This window comes from Tamandua tetradactyla, chromosome 2 (genome assembly GCF_023851605.1).
Source record: "Tamandua tetradactyla isolate mTamTet1 chromosome 2, mTamTet1.pri, whole genome shotgun sequence".
Lineage (NCBI taxonomy): Eukaryota > Metazoa > Chordata > Mammalia > Pilosa > Myrmecophagidae > Tamandua > Tamandua tetradactyla.
In genome coordinates, this window is record NC_135328.1 from 29539950 (window position 1) to 29564311 (window position 24362).

Below are 24362 nucleotides of genomic sequence, written 5' to 3' on the forward strand. Positions count from 1 at the left end.
CAGCTAACATTTGTGAAGACCATTAGCATTTCACAGGAGGGGGTTATGGAAGCACTGATCAGTAAGAATAAGACAGACATAGGCACAGATTAGAAGCTAATGATGGGCTTCTCCCATTTAGTTCTCAAGTTGCTCAACAGATTCAAAATAAATGTCAAAAGCATTTAAAATGTATTATTAATGCTATGGAGCTTGCTAATGAAGGGCGACAAATGTTTGTAGAATGAAATTTTATTAATAACATCACTTATCAGTATACTACTCTTTGTTGATTCTTAGGCTCTCAAAACATGAACCAAATCTGGGTGCTGTGTATTGACTTCCAAGGAAATATATACATATAAATATGTGTATTTACATATATGAATATAATATATATCTATAATTGTATACATATACATATATAAACACACATATATATACACCACCCCAAGATCATACACAAAGACCTAGCTAGAAGAAAATTTAACAAAGCATGCCGTTTTCAAAGTTAATGACGGTTGACCAGCTTACATATTTCTTTTCCCACTGCTCATCCAAAATTGTAGAACTGATTCAATACTTCATTTTTTTTGGACCACCCAGTGTTAGCACAAAATCAGCTGCTTTGGGTGCTGTCCCATCTTCATGGGAAAATACCAATTCACTAAATCTGTACTTGAGCTTTATTATTTTCAGACAAGTAAATTATGTCGTACAATGTTACACACCACTCCTTCTCCATAGATAAAAGGAAACATGAAACCTTTAAAAAAGCCATTCTGTTTATTACCACTGATGTTTTGTCAAGTTTAACTGTAAAGGCACAAGAAATCCAGTGGTGAACTTGGCACTGTAATTCAACTTGCTGTTGTTACTTTTCATTAGAAATTGGTAGGAAAGGAATAGAGGTGCCAGGGTACATTTTCTGGCAAATTCTTAGAAGGAATTAAATGCATTTCAGGCAATAATTGAAGAGAAAATGCGTGGTTTTTCAGAAGGCAGACAGGAAGACCAACAGTTGTATCCTATGTATTGTAGAAGTTAAAATGAAATATTACGGTTTAAGAAAATGTGTCTCAATTCACTCAAGGGGCAAGAATCAGTTATATCCAGATTCTCTCTGATGATAAGAGTCTCCCACGTCAATAGAAAAAATTCTTCTTTAGTACATAATGAATAGATATTCAAATGTAAGTGACTACTTACATTTTTCAGTGTTTCTGTGTGCAAGCTAAAACTCAAGTTGCTAAATTTGAATTTAAAGAAAATTAAATTAAGACAGCAGTGTAAGAAGCGGTATTCATTTACCCTACCCTTCTCAGAAACTGAGAGAAATAATCAAAGGAAATTAAATAGTGCAGATGGGACCATACCGAAGACCTGATACAGGGGCAGAGGGGTGTGGCCAGATGGCAGGTGACAGTAGCAGAGGTGGTCCCCAAATATACTGGGGGACCCAATCAACAGTCTCCAAATTCTTGCCTCTTAAAAAGCTTCACTCTTGATGAATGACACAAAGATTTGGAAAGAATATTTAAGTATGGGATTTTTTCCTCCCCTCCAGGCAAGTCAAGAATCTCTGAGGAGAGGAAGGAGGGAGAGAGTCAGAGGAGAAGAGGAGATTTAGGTGTTGCTGTGAGATCCTGCATTTTAGATCAATCCCACCCCTACCCCACCCTATCCCTAAATCAGTTGCAGATGAAGAAACAACTGACATCCCTTTAGGTATAGGGATACATGGGTCCTCTTTCCATTTGGAAATTTGGGATGATGGCAAGTCCCATGGCATGACCTTGGCCATAATTACACAGGACATAGAGTAAAAAGCTATGTGGGGAATTAAGGGGAAGAAAAGCTGAAGAGTCCTGAGTCTTCTGTGTTCCTAAAGAGGCTTAAGAGAGACAAAGTCAGTGGACTGAAGGAGTGTTGCAGTATTAAGAAGGTGGAAATAAATGAACAGAGGTGGCCTAAGGGGACATCAACTGAGGAATAGAAAGGGAAACTGAGGTAGATACATATGGTGGACTACTGAGCAGTTGTAAGGAGGAATGAAGTTGTAAGGCATGCAATTAAGTGACCGAACCTTGAGGACAGTGTATGTTCAATGAAATAAGTCAGAAACAAAAAAATAATATTATCATGCTCATTCATACAGACTAACTATAGTATATGAACTCAGAAAATTGAAGTCAAGAGCATGGGCTATAGGTTAAGTTCAGTTGTAAAGGTTCCTAGATTGTAAGCTATTACAGCAGTCACCTCTATAACCGGAGACTGGAATTGTAACTGTGATTTCTAAATTCTGAGATGTTGAGCTATTTGTGTATAGCTTGGTCATTCCCTGGAATTTTGAATATTTGTATGACACATGAGACCTCAGAGTTAGAGCTCTGAAGCAGTGAAGTTTAGTATTATCCCACAGAGCAACAGAGCAAGGGTTGGGGATAAAGGTCAGGAATGGGAGAGATGGAGGCCATTTTATCTAAATCCCTTTTACAATACAGCTCAAAAATATTCAGAGATGCCATGCTCAGTTGCTTCAAGGGCAAGGACAGTTCCAAACACAGCCTAGTCTTCTTTCCAATGTCACCTCTGTAATGGCAGGTATGTGTGTTTATTTGTTTACTTGGCAAACAGCACAGACTCGATAAATATCTGCAGCTGAAGTCACAGCATTTCTTCCAGTTGCTCAGGCCGGTCCTGGAACTTTTCTGATCTGCTGTCTTTTCCAGAATCTTGCTGTAGACTCTTTCCCCACCCTAAGCCTATTAAGATAGTCTCATATATTTCCTCCAATATTTTAATTCATTTTTAAAAATCTAAATGTTTTTACATTTTTGGTGTGAGGTAGAGAATACCCTTATTTTCACTCAGCCAGATAAGCGATGTTCCCCAAATCAGTTATTGATTGAGCTGTTCTCTCCCTGGTTGTAGTTTCTCCATTCTGTTTCCATGCTCTACATGCCTATTTTTGGCCAACACTTGGTTATGTTGTTCTGGCTAACAGAGCTTTATAGTATTGGTTTTTTTGTATTTAATTAGGAAAGTCTACCATCTTTTTTCTCTCTCTCTTTAAACGTTTGTGACTGATCTTGAAAATCTATTTTTCAATTGAGGCTGAGAGCTTCAATCAATTAAAATTTTACTATCTATCCACCTGACCCAATAAACCACCTTCTAGGAATCTACCTCAAAGATACACTGGTGGAAAAGGACAGCGAATCAAGGACCAGCCCAGTAGAAACAAGCACCCCCAGGGCCCAGTTGTGGTCTCTGAATATGATGTCCCGCTAAAAAGAATCTTTGAATAAAAAGGCTGATACCAGATTGAGGGCAGGAAATGTATTAATAGGAGCTGGGGACATCTATCATAACAGACAGTAAAGAAGCTCTTAAGACAGGGCATCGCAGGGCCAGCCAAAGGGAATCAGAAACCACCCTAGAGAGGCTCCTTCTGGCCAAGTAAGTGGCAGTTTGAGTATCAATGAGAATAATAATTTGGATGGATTGAAATGTATCAAATATGATGTACATATCCACATATGGATATGTGTGTGTTCTGTGTGTATTTTCTTTTGCAGTTAGTATGTGTGTAGTTTCATTTTCAGTAGACTCCAGGAGAAAAGTCCTCTCAATAAAAATAATTGGGATGGATTGAAATACATCAAATATTATATATGTATGTATGCGTGCATATATGTATAAAGACGTACATTCTTTCAGTACCACCTCTGCGGAAAAGTCCATTTGTTACTTATGGCAGCAAGTGGGACACTATTTTTCTTTTTCTTTAAAATGGCATCTTTTAGTATTCCAAGGATAACTCTTTGTTTGAGCACTTTAAGATGTGACAGCCTTGCTCTTTCCCATGTGATAAATTCTTTGAGTCTTTTCACTCTGAAATCATAATCTAACCTCCACAGACACTCCCCTGCTGCTTTTGGTAATTTTGAGTGCTCTTCTACAAAATTATGCAGCTAAAAGCAAAACACTGTAAAGGTGAGAATTTTGATGGAAAGTTGGAGAGGACAGAGAAATAAACCGTCTTAAAAATTTCTTGATAGGCTCTGACAGAGCAAATGTGCTCATAAATGGATATTCAATGCATGAATTAAAGAATGAGAGGATAAATTCCAGGATACTATGGAGAGAGTTACTTGAGTGGGTTAGTCTTGTGTGAGCAGTACCTGAGCACGAGCACACACCCGGGTGCATGTGCAGTATTTGTGTAGATTAGCATACAAAAGGTAGTTTTCTTTCTGTGACTATATCGTCCTTCCGAATAGCTTTGTGCTTTGTTGTGATAAAGCCTTAGCTCCTACCTTAGCATCCGGGTTAGGATTCAGTCGTGATTTCTCTCCACACTGCTCTTTGTATGCAAAACACTTTCTTTTTTTTTTTTTTTTCACCTGGGCAGGCACCAGGAACTGAACAGGGTCTCCCGCATGGCAGGCAAGAACTCTGCCACTGAGTCACCATGGCCCACCCTGTATGCAAAACACTTTCAACTTTGATTCTATTTTTCTTCTCTTGCAGAGAACTTGCCAGTATTTACAGGAACCATTTTATTGGCAAGACAATATATTAAGCTTAAAATAGCAAGAATAATAGCAGAACCAGTAAATAATTCAAGCAAAAAGTTACACAAGGTCTGGACTGGAATGGACTTTAAAAGATGGGGGGGTGGGGGGTGATTTATTGAAATTAACTCACTGCGCGCGCGCACGCACACACACCCCTCACAAAAATCTTTGTGCTTCATTGTTCTTCAATAAAGATGATTCAGTAAGAACATTTTGCATCCCATAGATCTCAGAAGTAAAGACAGCTGCAGTAATGTTTATGGAATGTGGTTAAAGCACAACACTTGATTCTCTTTTTAGTATTACTGAAATAGTTTACATCATTTGCTATTCTTTGTGAGGTATTTAAGAAACAGAATTTTTGTTCCAGAATATCGAATGAGGCAAATCTCTTGCTGCCAAATAAAAACGAATGTGGGCTTCAAATGGCAAAAGGTTATCACCATCTGTATTGTATCAAGTCTCTGATTAGCTTGTATAAATATCTGGCAGGGAAGCGAGTTCCCCTTGTCCAGTAATAGTCATTAGTATGATAAAAATGCAGGATTGTGTAACTTCCTTCTAACACCCGAGATCCATCAGCATTACACAAGACTGCGCCCCAACCCCGCCAAAAGCAGGACCCGAGGGAATTGTTTTGAAAAATGGTCTTGGACAAAAAAGAGAGATCATAATGAATCTGCTGTGGGGACAGCATTTGCTGTTGGGCTCTGTTAATTAAATTACTTGTAGATATACTACTACCACAGTGTAACTTTAACTGCAATGACCCAATCTGATTAGCCTTGACTGAGGATGCTAATTCAAGAAGCTAGTAAATCATTGCTTTAGTCAGGGTTCTCTGGAGAAGCAGAACCAATAGGAGAGATCTGTAAATATGAGGTTTATAAAGGTGTCTCACGCAACTGTGGGGATGGAAGAGTCCAAAATCCGTCGGGCAGGCTGTGAAGCTGGCAGCTCCAATGAAGGGTCTGGACAAACTACAGGAGAGTCTCTCTGGCTGAAGAAGCAGGGAAAGTCTCTCTTCTTCCTTAAAAGCCTTAGTTGGTCACAGATGTAATTAGCCACAGATGCAATCAACTAATTGATGATCTAATACACGAGCCTTCTAGTTTATCAACCAGCCACAAAATAGCCTTTCAACAGTCAAGCCAGTGCTTAACGGACCTGACAACTAGGCATGATCACTTGGCCACGTTAACACCAGAATCTGACCATGACAGTCATATTTTAAAGCATTTGGTACTGTGAAATGATACCCCCTGTGACTATATCACAGCAACTATTTTCCAAGGAACAGAAAATCAGTAAATTGCGTCAGTGTTTCCACTTGTTTTCCACACATATTTTCTTCCTTGTTAGGAAACATTAAGCCAAAACAAGGCACCCAGAGCTACTTCTAATATTTTCCCCAACCTTCAAATGCCAAAATCTCACCAAGTTTGATCTGTATTTAGTTAACAGTTTAAATATAAGCACTCTGATAGTCTTCAGTTCAAGGAAGGTATATTTGATGTCTTTGAATATTATTTTCGTTTTTATCTGTTGAATGCTTTTCTTTAGGGAAAGCAATTATTCTTCTGTTGTTCCATCATTTGCTGGATTTCTCTTCATTTTTATCTCATCCTACTTGCTTCTGAATTTGGTGGGAATATCTCAAGATTTTCTTCCATACCACTGTTTTGGTTTCCAGTGGTACTGTGCTCTTCCAATTAAGAGTGAATCCTGACATTGCAATTTATCTTCCTAACAATATTTCTTTATCTTACACAGTTCTCACTTTATACCTTCCAGCTCCTCAGCCAGCTTTGTTTTAATTTTAGTCTGTTGTTTTCCCTCTCATTTCTCATCTCCATTTCCCTGGATCAATGTTTTGTTTACTTACGCTAAGTGCAAATAACAAATGCTTTCTAGGATTAAGTTCTGTTTTTTTCATAATGAATTCTTGTACTTCATACCCTGAATCCTACCTTCGTTTTATTTAGTAGAAAACTGTCAGATAAGATAGACAGAGTTGGGTTTTTCCCCCTTATGCATGAACAATGAGGTATCTTCAGCTCTAGCATTGGCAACACGCAATAAAACAACTGAGTAAAATGAGTGTCAGAATAGATGACTGCAAATTTGTTATCTTTATTACTAAAATGAGCTACACCTATCCACGTGATCAGTGAAGGGGGTAAAAATAGGCCACAGGCCATGTCTCTTAGAAAACAGTGGATCTAGATCCACATTGTCCAAATAGGAAGAATTTTTCACAATGAGGGATATGTAATCTGTGTTGTTCAACTCAGTAGCCACATGTTGCTACTGAGTACTTGAAATGAGGCTCTTGCAGCTGAGGAACTACATTTATAAGTCTATTTAATTTTAATTAATTGAAATTTAAATAACCAGATATGGCTAGGTACCTACAATAGCGGACAGTACAGGTCCAGTTAGCTATACCCTCATTCCACGATGAATGGACATAAAAAGTCTATATCAGATTTTGTGAACATAATCTGTCAATCAAGAAATGCAAAACCAACTTCAAGATTTAGATCACATAATTTAATACTGAAATTAGAGGAAAATAAGCACAATGAGATGGTGCCTGCATCACTAGGATTGAGAAAGTCTTAGCCCTTAAGAAAATGAGTGTGTTGTATTAGAGCAAAAGATTCATTAATTTCAATCTAGAATTTTGCATCTAGGAATAAATCTTATTGTATAAAGGAGAAAGAGTCTCCCAATGTTATTTGAATTGAGTTTAATAGGATGTTATGCACTTCTTAACGCTTACGCTCCTTCTCAAAAATTGAAATTAGGAAGCAATGAATCAAGTGGAAAAATATATGTGTGTTTATCAAGCAATGTATTAATGTCTTTAAAGTGCAGAATACTCTTAACAGACCACTAAGGGAAATGAAAGAATAAAATAACAGAAACACAGGTGAGTGTTTTGACTAAATGAAACAAAGACCAAAACAAAAAATTTTATTTGGCACAAAGTGTAAAAAACGTTCAACTTCACTAATAATCAAAATAATATAAGCCAAATAGTAATAATAACACTATTTCACTTCTCATATGGTCAAAAATTTTTTTAACATCTAACTTTGTAAACTATGTGGGGAAACAGGTACCTCTTGTGATAATGTAACCCAGACTGGTAATATCTGGTGTACAGAATGATCAAAAGCCTTAAAAATGCCCCACAATTTGCACTTAAATTCTCAGGGCGGGCCGCGGTGGCTCAGCGGGCAAGAGTGCTTGCCTGCTATGCCGGAGGACCCCGGTTCGATTCCCGGCCCCAGCCCATGTAAAAACAACAAACAAACAAACAAAATATAATAAAAAACAAGATGTTTCCCTTTCTTCCTCCCTTCCTTCCTTCCATCCTTCCTTCCTTCTCTGTCTTTCCTTCCCTTCCTCCCTCTCTCTTTAAAAAAAAAAAAAAAAAAAAAAAAAAAAAAAAAAAAAAAAAAAAATTCTACATCCAAGAATATCTTCAGGAAATAACCATGGATAAAAAATGCTGAAAAGATGTGTATCTTGGAATAATATAAATTATTTTTTGGAATTATAATTATCTTGGAATTATATAAATTATCTTGGAATTATATAAATTATTTTTATATAAATGCAATATAAAAAAATTAGAAACAATATAAATTCCAACAACAGGGTACTGGTTAAGTAAATTATAGCACAATCATGTAATTAATTTAGATGGTATTATAGAGTAAATTTATTTTCAAAAGTGGGTCATCAAGAAGGATGATGTTACATTGTATATGTACATCCTATGTGTGCATATGTGAATATACTGTGTATGTGTATGTGTGTACATAGTATGACTGACCTTATATACATCAAAATGTTGACTATCTTCTGATATGCATTCAGGGGCTTTTATTTACTTCCATATGGCAGTTTTATATAATTGCCAAATTTTCTCTTTCTATTCTCCTCCATGCTTTTCCTGGGGAATGTCAGTGAACTCAGAGCTTTCACTTTCATCTACAGGCTAGTGACTCTTAAATCTACATCAGATGGATTCAATCTCCAAATCTGAAGTTTCAGTGGTCTAGTGGACACCTCTGCCTAAATGCTCCATTTGTTTCCTCCCACTGAACGTATCATCTCCACGCACAAATAAAGATTTCCTCCTCTTATTTATAAGATATATCAAATGTGGCTCCTTAATCCATCCCATCTTCCAAACTGGAAAGGCAGAAATAATCTCAAATGACCTATTTCTGATCTACCACATTTTGTAACCCATCCAGACTTACATATTTTACCTGTGCATTATCCACCTACTTCACAAACTAATTTCCCTAGCCCTGGTTCAGGTCCTTCTGACTGGATTATGGAAAAACGAGTGTTCTTTTGAGCTGCAGCTACTCTTCTTTCAAATCTAATTTCTGTCCTGCTGTATTAGTTAGGGTTCTCTAGAGAAACAGAATCAACAGGGAACACTTGCAAATATAAAATTTATGAAAGTGTCTCACGTGACCATAGGAACATAGAGTCCAAAATCCACAGGGCAGGCTCCGAAGCCGATGACTCCAATGGATGGCCTGGATGAACTCCACAGGAGAGGCTCACCAGCCAAAGCAGGAATGCAACCTGTCTCCTCTGAGTCCTCCTTAAAAGGCTTCCCATGATTGCATTTAGCATCACTAATTGCAGAAGACACTCCCCTTTGGCTGATTACAAATGGAGTCAGCTGTGGATGTAGCTAATGTGATCATGACCTAATCCTATGAAATGTCCTCATTGCAACAGACAGGCCAGCACTTGCCCAATCAGATGAACAGGTACCACAACTTGGCCAAGTTGACACCTGTCCCTAACCATGACAGTCCACCCCTTGTCAACTTGGCACCTATATATATATATCACCTTAGACCATACTTAATTTCCAAATGAAAACAAATAAGCACACATTTTTTCTTTTACCTGACAATACTCAACTGTCCTGCATATAACTGGAAACACATTAAATCTCTCCAGAATAGCGTGCAAATCCTTGGGCAACATTCATTCTTAAACTTGATATCTTACAACTTAAATAGTATAACACAAACAAAACAGCATTACAGTCCTCGTTTCTGTAACTGATCACGTGGTCGAAGTTCATATTTATCACTACCTTCTTCCACTACCCATTCCATGTTCCCTTTCCCCTCAGCAAGCACTTCAGCTGGCCGTGGTTCTTTGCCTGGTGGGGTGACCCAAACCTTCATTCCTGAAGTCTCAGAGACATTAGTGGTCCTGCCTGGATTGTGTTGTTGCAGTTTTCCATTGATTTTGATCACAGGGCATGGTAGTACTAATAGACGCCCCAGGGGATCTCCTATATTCCAAGAAAACTCTTCTTTACCTCCATTATGTAGTTGCAGTCCTACTTCCTTCTGAAATAGTCAGGGTCAATTACCCCAGACAGTAATGTAATCCCCTTCTTGGTGTGTTGATCCAGAGGCATAAGTAGCCCAAAGTGGCCAGGTGGCAATCTTAACTTCCAGTTCAGTGGTATCACTGTTGTTTCTCCTGGAGAAAGCACAACCTGTTTTGGAACTAAAACCTGTAGACCAGCAGAACTCAGGGAAGCAGGGACAGGAAGCAAAAATTTTCCTAGTGGATCACTAGGAGTAATAGTAAGTGGCACCACACCCATTTCCACCCCTTGGTTCCTGGACCCATGGATCCTGGCTATGGGAGAAACAGCACCATACAGCGGATGCTGATTCAGAGCATACACAGCTTCCTGGAGAACATTACCCCAGCCTTTCAAGTTTTTGCCACCTAGTTGGCACCGTAATTGAGTTTTCAAAAGGCCATTCTACCGTTCTATCAATCCAGCTGCTTCTGGATGATGGGGAACATGGTAAGACCAGAGAATTCCATGAGCATGTGTCCATTCCCGCACTTCATTTGCTGTGAAGTGTGTTCCTTGATCCGAAGCAATGCTATGAGGAATACCATGATGATGGATAAGGCATTCTGTAAGCCCACGGATAGTAGTTTTGGCAGAAGCATTGCGTGCAGGGAAAGCAAACCCATATCCAGAGTATGTGTCTATTCCAGTTAGAACAAATCGCTGCCCCTTCCATGAAGGGAGTGATCCAATGTAATCAACCTGCCACCATATAGCTGGCTGGTCACCTCGGGGAATGGTGCCATATCGGGGGCTGAGTGTAGGTCTCTGCTGCTGGCAGATTGGGCACTTAGCAGTGGCTGTAGCCAGGTCAGCCTTGGTGAGTGGAAGTCCATGTTGCTGAGCCCATGCATAACCTCCATCCCTACCACCATGACCACTTTGTTCATGAGCCCATTGGGCAATAACAGGAGTTGCTGGGGAAAGAGGCTGACTGGTATCCATAGAACGGGTCATCTTATCCACTTGATTATTAAAATCTTCCTCTGCTGAAGTCACCCTCTGGTGTGCATTCACATGGGACACAAATATCTTCATGTTTTTAGCCCACTCAGAAAGGTCTATCCACATACTTCTTCCCCAGACCTCTTTGTCACCAATTTTCCAATTATGGTCTTTCCAAGTCCCTGACCATCCAGCCAAACCATTAGCAACAGCCCATGAGTCAGTATACAAACGCACCTCTGGCCAGTTTTCCTTCCAATCAAAATGAACAACCAGGTGCACTGCTCGAAGTTCTGCCCACTGGGAGGATTTCCCCTCACCACTGTCCTTCAAGGACACCCCAGAAAGGGGCTGTAATGCTGCAGCTGTCCACTTTCGGGTGCTACCTGCATATCGTGCTGAACCATCTGTAAACCAGGCCTGAGTTTTCTCTTCCTCAGTCAATTCACTGTAAGGAACTCCCCAAGAGGCCATAGCTCTGGTCTGGGAAAGAGAAGGTAATGTGGCAGCAGGAGTGGAAACCATGGGCATATGTGCCACTTCTTCATGTAACTTACTTGTGCCTTCAGGACCTGCTCTGGCTCTATCTCATATATACCATTTCCACTTTACAATAGAGTGCTGCTGTGCATGCCCAACTTTATGGCTTGGTGGGTCAGACAACACCCAACTCATGATAGGCAACTCAGGTCTCATGGTAACTTGGTGGCCCATGGTTAAGCATTCAGTCTCTACTAAGGCCCAGTAGCAGGCCAAAAGCTGTTTCTCAAAAGGAGAGTAGTTATCTGCAGCAGATGGTAAGGCTTTGCTCCAAAATCCTAAGGGTCTGCGTTGTGATTCTCCTATTGGGGCCTGCCAAAGGCTCCAGACAGCATCTCTATTTGCCACTGACACTTCCAGCACCATTGGATCTGCTGAATCATATGGCTCAAGTGGCACAGCAGCTTGCACAGCAGCCTGGACCTGTTGCAGAGCCTCCTCTTGTTCAGGTCCCCACTCAAAATTAGCAGCTTTTCTGGTCACTTGATAAATGGGCCGGAGTAGCACACCCAAATGAGGAATATGTTGTCGCCAAAATCCAAAAAGACCAACTAGGCATTGTGCCTCTTTTTTGGTTGTGGGAGTGGCCAGATGCAGCAATTTACCCTTCACCTTAGAAGGGATATCTCGACATGCCCCACACCACTGGACACCTAGAAATTTTACTGAGGTGGAAGGCCCCTGTATTTTTGTTAGATTTATCTCCCATCCTCTGACACGCAAATGCCTTACCAGTAAATCTAGAGTAGTTGCTACTTCTTGCTCACTAGGTCCAATCAACATGATATCATCAATATAATGGACCAGTGTGATGTCTTGTGGGAGGGAGAAACGATCAAGGTCTCTGCAAACAAGATTATGACATAGGGCTGGAGAGTTGATATACCCCTGAGGTAGGACAGTGAAAGTATATTGTTGACCTTGCCAGCTGAAAGCAAACTGTTTCTGGTGGTCCTTACTAATAGCTATTGAGAAAAAAGCATTTGCCAGATCAATAGCTGCATACCAGGTACCAGGGGATGTATTGATTTGCTCAAGCAATGATACTACATCTGGAACAGCAGCTGCAATTGGAGTTACCACCTGGTTGAGTTTACGATAATCCACTGTCATTCTCCAAGACCCATCTGTTTTCTGCATAGGCCAAATAGGAGAGTTGAATGGGGATGTGGTGGGAATCACCACCCCTGCATCTTTCAAGTCCTTAAGAGTGGCAGTAATTTCTGCAATCCCTCCAGGAATACGGTATTGCTTTTGATTTACTATTTTGCTTGGTAGGGGCAGTTCTAGTGGCTTCCACTTGGCCTTTCCCACCATAATAGCCCTCACTGCACGAGTTAGAGAACCAACGTGGGGATTCTGCCAGTTGCTCAGTATGTCTATGCCAATTATACATTCCAGAACTGGGGAAATAACTACAGGATGGGTCCGGGGGCCCACTGGACCCACTGTGAGATGGACCTGAGCTAAAACTCCATTGATCACCTGGCCTCCATAAGCCCCCACTCTGACTGGTGGTCCAGAGTGACGTTTTGGGTCCCCTGGAATTAATGTCACTTCTGAACCAGTGTCTAATAATCCCCAAAATATCTGATCATTTCTTTTTCCCCAATGCACAGTTACCCTGGTAAAAGGCCATCGGTCTCCTTGGGGAAGACTTAGAGGAAGATTAACAGTATAAATTTGTGGCAGTGTAACAGGTTTCTCCCCCATAGGGACCTGGCCTCCCCTTCATTCAAGGGGCTCAGGGTCTGTAAACTGTTTCAAGTCTGGAAATTGATTAAGGGGCCGTGACTCTGTGTTTTTGTAATTCAGGTTAGACTTCTGTTCCCTTGACCTAGAACTCTTTTGTTTATACAGCTCCAACAAGAATTTAGTAGACTGCCCTTCTATTGTATTTCTAGGCACCCCATGATTTACTAGCCAATGCCACAAATCTCTGCGTGTCATATAATTTTGATGCCTCCTTTGAGTTTGTTGTCTATTATAATACCCGCATCTACCCTGTCTTTGGTGATTAAGTGCTGCCACCTGGCTTCTGCCAACTTGGGATCCTGTCATCCCTTGTGTTTAAGGATTCCAGCTCAGTGACAGCAGTTCCTACAGTAATATCTGACCTACAGAGAAGTGCAACCACAGAGCTCTTGAGGGATGATGGTGCTAGTCTCACAAACTTATTTCTCACTGTTCTGGTAAAAGGTGCATCTTCTGGACATTCCTGGGGTGTAAGAGCAGGCTTTGCATGATAAATCCACTCTAACACCCCAATCTCTCTAAGCCTCTGGATCCCCTCATCTACATTATACCAGGGCAGTTCTGGCATTTCAACCTCAGGTAATGTTGGCCACCTTTTGATCCATGTTTCAACCAACCACCCAAACAAGCTGTTAACACCTTTTCTAACTGCTCTAGCTATAACATTGAATGCAGAATCTCTGCTTAGTGGGCCCATATCAATAAATTCAGCCTGATCCAGCCTTATATTCCTCCCACCATTATCCCACACTCTTAAAATCCATTGCCACACATATTCCCCTGATTTCTGTCTATTTAAATTGGAAAACTCACACAGTTCTTTTGGAGTATAACGTACCTCCTCATGTGTGATACTTTGTACCTCACCTTTAGGGGCCTGTTGGGACTTTAGTCTAGTTATAGGTCTAGAAGAAATGAGGGGTGGTGGGGGTGGGTCATGAAAAGAATTAGAAATATCTTCCAAGCCATTTGCTTCAGGGCTTTCATTTGCAGTTTCATCTGGTGAAACAGGATTAATAACTCTAGGGCTAATCCCTTCAGGAGGAGGTTGGGTGGCCAATTCCTCAAGGCAGGCTGGAGGTGGGGCGGCTATGTCCTCAGGGCAGACTATTACAGGGTTATCTAAAGAAGGCTCAGCATGGTCTAGGGTTTCAACCTCACCCCCAACATCATTAGCAATCCATATGTCACCATCCCATTTTTCAGGGTCCCACTCCTTTCCAATCAATGCCCTCACTTTAATGGCAGACACCATGCAAGACTGAGATTTCAGTTTACGTTGTAAAGTTGCTACTCTAACCATAAGATTCTGAGTCTGATTTTCAGAGATCTCAAGTCTACAGCTACAGGAAATAAAATTTTCCTTCAGGATACTCATAGAAACCTCTACATCTTTCAGACGGCACTTAAGCTTCTTGTTTGAAGCCTTAAGCCCATCCCTTTCACCCTTTAATGTAGACAGTGTATCTAACAACAACCAACCAACATCTCTATAACTCTTATTTCTACAAAACTCTGTAAAGGTATCAAAAACATTATCCCCCAGAGTCTGGCTTTGTACAAGCGAAGCATTAGGAGAATCGAATGATGATATTTTGACTATCTCCTTTGCCAACTCAGTCCATGGATTGGGAGTGTCATTCTGATTACGGGAATCAGAGTCCTTAGTGTCTCTGAGCCCAGTCAGAGTAGAAAACCATTCATAAAAACCCATTTTTAAGATTCTGTTCCTTAAGAACCACTCCTGGTACCAAGATGTATTAGTTAGGGTTCTCTAGAGAAACAGAATCAACAGGGAACACTTGCAAATATAAAATTTATGAAAGTGTCTCACGTGACCGTAGGAACGCAGAGTCCAAAATCCACAGGGCAGGCTGTGAAGCCGATGACTCCAATGGATGGCCTGGATGAACTCCACAGGAGAGGCTCACCAGCCAAAGCAGGAATGCAACCTGTCTCCTCTGAGTCCTCCTTAAAAGGCTTCCCATGATTGCATTTAGCATCACTAATTGCAGAAGACACTCCCCTTTGGCTGATTACAAATGGAATCAGCTGTGGATGTAGCTAACATGATCATGACCTAATCCTATGAAATGTCCTCACTGCAACAGACAGGCCAGCGCTTGCCCAATCAGATGAACAGGTACCACAACTTGGCCAAGTTGACACCTGTCCCTAACCATGACACCTGCCATTAGGGTTATCTTTCTGAAATACTGACTCAATCATGTTTTAAAACCTCAGATATTTTCCCTTTGTCTTTACATGGTCTGTCACTATCCAATCCTAAATAATACTTCCAGCCTCTTGCCTTACCACAACTTCTGCCTTCTATCTTCTTCCCCAACTCGCCTCTGGCACAGTGTTCTCTCTACACCATTCTATTTGGAGGTTCTGGAACATACCATGCTTACCTAATATATATTTTTTCACGGAAATTCTTAACAACTCTTTCTCATCTCCAAAACAACCACTGTTATATTTTACTAGTTCTTAAAAATCCAAGTCAAAGTTCATTTCCAATTTGAATCTCCTACAAATTATTCTGCTTGCAAAAAAGAAGAAATCCATATCAGTGCCCCCACTAACAATTCATTACACTAACCCATCATAATTATAGTTATTGCTTACATGTCTATGACCCAAACTAGAGTGTAAGATACTTCATGACAGGGATTGAGTCTTGTATTCTCACTCTATAGATGATCAAGAAACAGCTATGAAATAAATTGGAGGAATAAACAAATGCATTAATTTTCACTAGCTATATGTCCAAAATGCAGACTTTACAATAATAAATTCTATCCAAAAATTGTTACTACAGTAAACCCTATTCTGCAAACATGAAATTAAAACTCTCATAAATATTCCATTGAAACTTAATTTCATCAAATCCATCTTGAACCCTACTACATACAGGTAGAGCGCTAAGGATTTCTAATTGTACTATTTGATGATACAACAGAATGTTAACTAGAAAGGAAACAATGGCAAAAGTAAAATTTATTACTCTGTAATAACTGAATATTCGAATTCATATTATAATCTCAAATAACAATCATATTTAGCACGTCTCTCACTTACTTACTTCTGTGTCATAGACTGAAATTTTAGAAAGGAAAACATGTTGGCTTGAGTAACTTTTAGGCTATTTAGTACAGTCTAGCCAAATAGAAGAACCACAGGGTCAAAGAAGAACTTAATCTCAGATTTACAGTCATCGAGTTTTTCCACCCACATACATGCTTTAGTTATTAAACACAGACATAAATCATTTTGAAATGAACCCATAGGGAGAGTACATCAAATTGGGAAATGGTACATACAGGAGTTGATGAGTAGCAGACCTAATCCAGACTGTAAAAACCAACAGAACCAACATGCAAAAGACCAAACAAATTTCTTATAATGCCAAATTCCATCATTCCTTCCATATGCACACAGGGAAAAAAGAAAATCTGGAAAGCAATAGTAAAGTTATTAGAATCCAAATGAAAACAAAAGAGAGCTAAATAACCTACCACAAATTTCCATTTTACTACAAGATGATAAAATAAAATTCAACTCTCTATTATTATTATATTGTTATTAATAACTTTATAAAATTTAAGCCTACAGGCTAAAAGCCTACAAAATGTGACCAAGTAGCATTTAGCCATGAAAATTAAAGCTATTAGAGAATTTATTCATGGGCCTTATATCAAGCGGTCAAAGGAAAAATTAAATAAAATATTTTCAATTGACACAAATATCATTTGCTATTTGGGCATCAGTTTTTTATTTTAAAAATGATTTAAGCAAAGAATAGAAAAGTACTAACTCGATATGACAAAGAGAGTTACCATAAAAAACCAATGGACAAAATCTTATTTGAGGCATTCTCATTAAATTCAGGAATACAACAAGAATGCCCACATTCCTACAATGTGGGAAGTCTAGCCAGTGTAATGACACAAGAAACAGAAAAGTATATGCAAAAATTATTCATATTTTGACAAACTGATGATAAAGTTTATATGGAAAACCAAAAGACCCAGAATAGCTAACACAATATAGAAGCAGAACAAAGTCGAGCTCTGACAGTACACAACTTCCAAGACTTATAAAGTTATGGTAATCAATATAGTGTGATACTGGTGAAAGACAGACAAATAGATCAATGGGACAGAATAGAGAGCCTGAAAATACAGGCATACAAAAATAGTCAACCGACTATACTTTTCAATAAATGGTGCTGGAACAACTGGACACCCTCCTGAAAAAAACCATATCTAGATATGTATGGTATTACATCTTCCACAAAATTAAATCAAAATGGATCACAGACCTCCATGTAAAATGCAAAACTATAAAACTTCTAGAAGATAACAGAAAATCTAGGGATCTTGGGTTTGGCAGTGACTTTAGATAAAACACCAAAAGTTGATCCATGAAAGAAAGAGTTGGTAAGTTGGACTTTCGTTGAAACAAAAAGCTTCTCTTAGAAAGACAGTTAAGGGAATGAAAAGAGAAGCCACAGACTGGGAGAAGATGTTTGCAAAACACATATCCGATAATGATCTTTTATCTAAAAGATACAAAGAACTCTTAAAATGCAACAAGAAGAATACAACCTAGTTGCCAAATGAGCAAAAGATCTGAAAAGACACCTCCCCAAAGAAGATTTGCAAATGGAAAATAAGCATATGAAAGAAGTTCAACATCCTGTGTTATTAGGAAATTGCAAACTAAAACAAGGAAATACTACTGCATATGTATTAGAATGGCTAAAATCCAAAAACACTTACAATATCAAATGCCAGCGAGGATGTGGAGCAACAGGTAGGAATGTAAAATGGAATAGCCAGTTTGGAAGACAAGTCTGGCAATTTCTTAAAAAGCTAAACATGGCCTTACCATACAACTCAGCAATCATGTTCTTTAGTATTAACCAAAGTGAGCTGAAGACTTACGTCCACACAAAAATGTGCACATGGATATTTATAGCAGCTTTATTCCTAATTGCCAAAACTTGGAAGTAACCAATATGACCTTCAATAGGTGAATGTATAAACAAAAAAGAAATGAGCTTTCAAGCCATGCAAAGATACGGAGGAACCTCAAATGCATATTTCTAAGTGAAGGACAACAGTCTGACAAAGTTCCATACTGCATGATTCCAACTACATAACAGTCTGGAAAAGGTAAAGCTACTGAGACACTACAAATGACCAGTGGTTACCAGGAGTTTGGGGTTAGGGGAAGCGGATGAATAAGCAGAACCGAGGGGATTCTTGGGACAGTGAAACCATCCTGGATGATACTGTATCAATACACACTATTGATCACGTATTGGTGGACACATGACATTCTGCATTTGTCAAAACCCAAAGAACTTGTGCAATGCAAAGAATGAAGACTAATGTAAACTATGGACTTTAGTTAATAATCATGTATCAATATTGGTTCATCAATTGTAATACATGTACCACACTAAAGCAAGATGCAAATAATAGGGGAAACTGTGGGAGATAAAGAGGGTATTTGGGAACTGTTTGTATTTTCTGCTTAATTATTCTGTAAACCTAAAAACTAAAACCTAAAAAAAATTTAAAAAATAAAATCTGTTAATTAAAAAAGTCACATTTCAGAGTAAAGAGAATAAAACTGAAAGGAAATATTAAGGGGTGTACAAGAAGATTTATGTACAAAAGACTGCTTCTAATTGCAAAACTGTGCAGTTGCCAAATGGCCAGTAATAGGATAATTAAAAATTCCGTTGGGGGATATCTACATGATAAAGTTAATTTTAGGGGAATTTTAATGTATGGGGAAATTTTCATTATGCAACTTTAAAAATAAAATGATAGACTGTGCTTTTACTACATATACACATACAGCTGTATATACCTCCACATATACATAAAAGGATATGAAACACTAATTATAATAGTTATTTACATTTTCATGTTTTATCTAAAACTATAATGGGCATATTATTCCCTTAATGAGGAAAATAAGTAAGAATTATTTTTAGTGTAATACTTGCAAATGAAAGTTAGTAGAAACTTTTAATGGTTCCTCTTGAATTAAGGGTGTTTACACAGCTTTAAGATAAAAAAACGCATGAAGGAAGTCTTACCCACACTTGGCTAACTATAAAGACTGGATATCGTCTAATTCGCTTAAGACGAGTGGGCAATTTATTGGAAGCATGTAAGAGTATATCTCAGAAGCCAAAAGCAGAGAGAAGTATGGGAGCTTGAGGGATTGGAACCAGGAAAAAGCAAGCCAGCAGGACGCACAGTGGTTACTCCTCTCCAACCCTCTGTCTTTTTCCCTCTGATACCCTGTCTTGTCTCAGCATCTCTCTGCTCATCTTCACTCCTCTTTACACAGACAGGATTTCTCTGCTTCTATGTGCAAGGTCTTACCTGTATATTCCTTGCACGCTGGTGAAAAATATACTCTTCCAGAGTTCTTTGTGCCCTAAATCAAATTCCTAGGAGGGTGGTGCGACAGTGGCTCAGTGGCAGAGTTCTTGCCTGCCATACTGGAGACCCGGGCTCGATTCCCGGTCCCTGCCCATGCAAAAACAAAACAAAAATCCTAGGAGAAAGAATATATCCATAATCCATATCAACCTCAATCCCAACACCAGTGTCAGAAAAGGACAGGAGCTAAACCCATGTCTGGGCTCGGGAATGGGATGCGGGAGGGAGTGGTTCTCAGTGAACATGGTTATGGAGTGATGGGGGCTACAAAGGGAAGAAAGAATTTAATGCTATGCTTAGACCTATCCAGTAAGGAAATGATTTTGGATATGTATCAAGTCAAATTGGCCTTTCGAAAGAGTGGCACGTGCCAGAAAATATGGTGTACAGATTGGGAGAAGTCAAGTGTAAAAAACAAACTTTTGCTGAGAAAGTAGAAAAATGTTATTTATGATTCGAAGCTGCCAGAAAAGAAATGTTTCTTACCAGGTATTTTTATAGTAACTAATGAAAGAAAAGTTGAGCAGGCGTTTAGAATACATGATGTATGCAGAGAATTTAACCATTATACTGCAAATATTTGGGCTTCACCAATCATCCAGCTGTGGCATACTTAAAAAAAAAAAACAGATTTATTTCAAATCAGATGTATTAAGACATGGGGGCTGCAAAGGGATGGGGTTGAGAGGAGATTTCAAGTTCTTGAACTAACTGTGTTTTACTTGTATAGATATAAAAAAAAAACATTTCATTTGTGAAGTTTATTAGCATTTCAAATAAATGCCATTTGGAAAACTGACTGATTGATGCGTTGTTTTATATGTGTATGAAAGACCACATGAATTAACCATGAGGGAACAAAAGAATCTGTCTCATATCTCACAAAAACTGAAATTAAACAAGAAAGCCAATTTGGGGTCAAGTGTTACATATATATTAGAAGATTTATTATATGTGTTTACTTAAATTATCACTCAATGACTGTAATATTTATATGCATCATCAAAGGTGTTGACAATTTAGAGTAAAACATTGTCTATTATAATATTCTGCTAATTAACTTACATGCTTGCCTTTAGAACAGGGACAGTATTCAATAAAAATGCACCAAATATATGAATGAACCCAGGTCAGTACTTAAGCTATTTGAATAAAAATTTCTTTGAGGCTGATGTCCTTGAGTTGATTGCTAAAGCAAAGTTTTTGTTTTTGATTTGTTTTTTTTTTCCTGAAACAACTACTTAAATGGACAATAGGGAGAGTCTTTATGTCCTTTTATTAAAGGGGATGGCATATGGGAAAGCAGAAATACGATGCAGGGGAGCTTTGAGTGTGTCTTGAATTAGCATAAATGAGATTTATTTGAAAGATCAACTTTGACACCGAAGTTTCACATGTAAATTTATAAACTTAAGTTTAGGATGTACGATGGGTTGATAGGACTTATATAATTTATAGCTCATAAACTTAAGTTAGGATGTATGATGGGTTGATAAACTTAGGACTAGAAAAGTTGATTTCATTTGAGACATATTATTATTTTAATAAAGAGCGAGAGGTTGAGTGCTGACCTTGGCTTACAGGAGCCTAAGAATTCAGGAAACGAAGTAATTGAAGAGAACAGAGGCTGTCATGCTGCCACTGGAAGATATGGTCTCCTGCCCGTGCAGAGGCTTTGCATTGGTAGGGAGGTCTGAGAAGGTTCCCAGGGGTGGGAGATACTCGCTCCTGTCGTGATATTGTCTAAAAATGGCATCTGAGAGGCAATTCCCTGCACTGAATGGGGTGGGGTGGGTGGGCATTGACGGTGATCACTTGGGATTACCAAAGGGATTATCAGACCCTTTAAAGAGTGTCCTCTCACATGACAGTCTCCAAATCTTCCCTCCTCTTAGTCCTGTTTCTGCTCTGCTGTCTGCCTTCGGTCATTCACATGCTAAATCCCTTTGCTTTTGGCGTGGTCAGTCACATCCCAAGTCCCTCTTGTGGCTTCCCTTTCTGCCTCATGTCTTTGCAATAAACGTCATTCTGAGCTCTCATTACTGGGTCTTATCTGTACTAGAACTTCTGACAATATAGCATGGAGGCAGTATTATATGGTGGTTAAGAATTTAGATGGTGCCCCCACCTAAATTCCTGGATTTGACTTCTAAACAGTAAGACCTTGGTCAATTCCCAGTTCTTTGATTCTCTCCTCTGTAATTTGGGGATAATAATAGTAACTAACTGAGGAGGTATGCAGTTGTGGGGATTACATGAATTCATGCCTGGAAAGTAGTTCAAGTTTTGCCTGATGGGTAGTAGTTTATCATTATTAGCGAAAGAAAATTTTAGCATGTTGCTGGAATATGTCTGTCAGATAGATAAACCAATTATAATACAACCAACATCTCATTCAGAGCTGTGAATGAAAACCAGCATTCATGCTTGTGGAAGCTGACAATAAGTGTACTGGGTTAAATAGTGTTGCCCAAATCTGTGCCTTTTCAGAACCTGTAAATGTGGTTTATTTGGAAATAGGGTCTTAGCAGATGTAATTGGTTAAGACAAGGTTATATTGGATTAGGGAGGACTCTGATCTCCTAGGAATGTAATGCTTATAAGAAGACGGAAATTTGGACATGGACATACAGAGGACACCATGTGATGATACAGGCAGAGCTTAGAGTGATGCCTCTACCAGCCAAGCTGCATCAAAGTGTTCTGGGAGCCACCAGAAGCCAGAAAGAAGCAAGGACTGATTCTCCCCTGCAGGTTTCAGAGGAAGCATCACTCTGCAAACACCTTGATTTCAGACTTCTAGCCTTCAGAAACCATGAGACAATAAATTTATGCTGTTTTAAGCCATTCATTGGATGGTACTTCGTTACGGCAGCCCTAGGAAACTAATATGATAGGGCAAGAGGTTAGGGAAAAACTATCACCCAACTCCACCTTGGTCTAGAATGAGGTGCTAATGGCCTGGGGCAGAGAATGACATTACAGGAGTGGGTGAGGGGTGTGCTAACAGTGATGTGGAGAGGAGAGAGGAACTCAAAAGTCCTCAGGAGAGGTAGGTGAAGGCCTGCAGGTGTCCTCTGAGCTAAGTGGATGGGGTTACCTGCAAAGGTGCCTCTGGATATGCTTCCTTGACCAGATTCAAGGAAAGAAAAGTAGGGATTCATACCTTTCTGACATACTACTCAATACCTTATATTGCTCCCAAGGGAAAAAAGCCATCTGGAGGGTGAATTCATTAAAATTATTACAATCTCATTTAAATGGCAAGCATCCACTGAATAGGATTTCAAGAGGAAGGTATAACTATCCTCTTCCTATTTCTTTGTGAGAGAAAAGAGATCAGAGAAACACAATACTACCTCGGATATACCGAATATTAAATACACTAAAAATGTGTCTTTCTAAGAACTCTAAGGCTATAAGGAATGCCATTTTCTCAGCCCTGGAGGAGACACAAAGAAACATAAGCTGTGATCCCTGCCCTCAGCAAGCAGGGGGAAGACATGTCATCTGTACAAGAGCTACAGAAGGGTTGTGAGGAAGATTCCCTCTGATTTTCTTACCAAGCTAGATATTTCCCCACAGTGCTTCCCCACATGTTGGGAAAGTTTCAAATAAGTGAATATAGATTACCGCAAAAATCTGGAAAGAACTGTTCTACGGGGGCTTCGACCACCTTTACCTACTAAATTTTGATTTGGGTCCTATGCCTTGAAGCTCCAGGGGAAGGAGGAAATCTAGAAAAGGAAAACAGTGAAGGGAAATAAGGAAACAGGTTGGTTGTTTCCCAGAGAATGACACTTTCTGACAGAACACTACAGCAACCCTTTTAAATTAGTGTGTGTATGTGTGTACATGCGCAAGTACGCACATGGGTGTGTTCAGTGCTAAGCACAACATCTGGCTCATGCTGTATTAAATTGCTTGAAAACTACCCCTGCTCATGAAAAACAAAGCTAACAGAAAAAACAGGGTTTCTTGCTTTCAGCCCTGAAGCAGGGCATGGAGACGGAACATTCAGTTTGAGGTCCGATTTAGCTGCAGAGAGCAGCCTGAACTCACACCACAAAAGAAGATAGATTATCAGAAGAAGAGCAAAGTGTTCTGAGTGTCTGGTGCTCAGTGCGCCAAGATGTCCAGGAAAATTAGAAAGATGTGAGAACTACGGCCATGATCTCCCATAAAAAGAGCAAGTATAGAATCCAAGAGAGAACTTTGGGGCAACTGGCAAACAAGCAAAAGCACTGCTTGAGGAGGACACAAAGCATTCCCTGACAGACCCTGTGGATGGGAAGACAGAGAATACAGGACATCAAGTGCTTCCTAAAACAGTCACAGTGAAGACTGCAGATTAAAGAAGAAGAAACGCGCCCCCCCCCAACTACTCCCCAAAGAGAGCCGCCACAGTCACACCTCTCTGTGCCCTCTGCCTGGAAGAGAGACCTCTTCTCCACTTAGCAAGCTCTTATTTTCCAAAATTTAGATACAATTTTACATCCTTTCTGAAGGATTCGCCAAAGCCTTCACATCAGGATGGCACAGTGCTTCTTTTCTACCTAGCTCTGTTTTCTCCCGTTAGATTGAGAGACTCTGGGATTGGTGACCATGCTTGCTCATCTCTGTCACTTCTAGCAGGTTGCACAGTTTCTGGCAAAC

At 39.5% G+C, this 24362-nt stretch overlaps 1 protein-coding gene across 2 annotated transcripts in view; it reads right to left on the bottom strand.

Annotated features, from left to right (window-relative positions):
* Nucleotides 1-24362, bottom strand: part of SVEP1 (sushi, von Willebrand factor type A, EGF and pentraxin domain containing 1) — a 208188-nt gene that overhangs the window by 169696 nt on the left and 14130 nt on the right. The gene's annotated exons all lie outside the window — the stretch shown is intronic.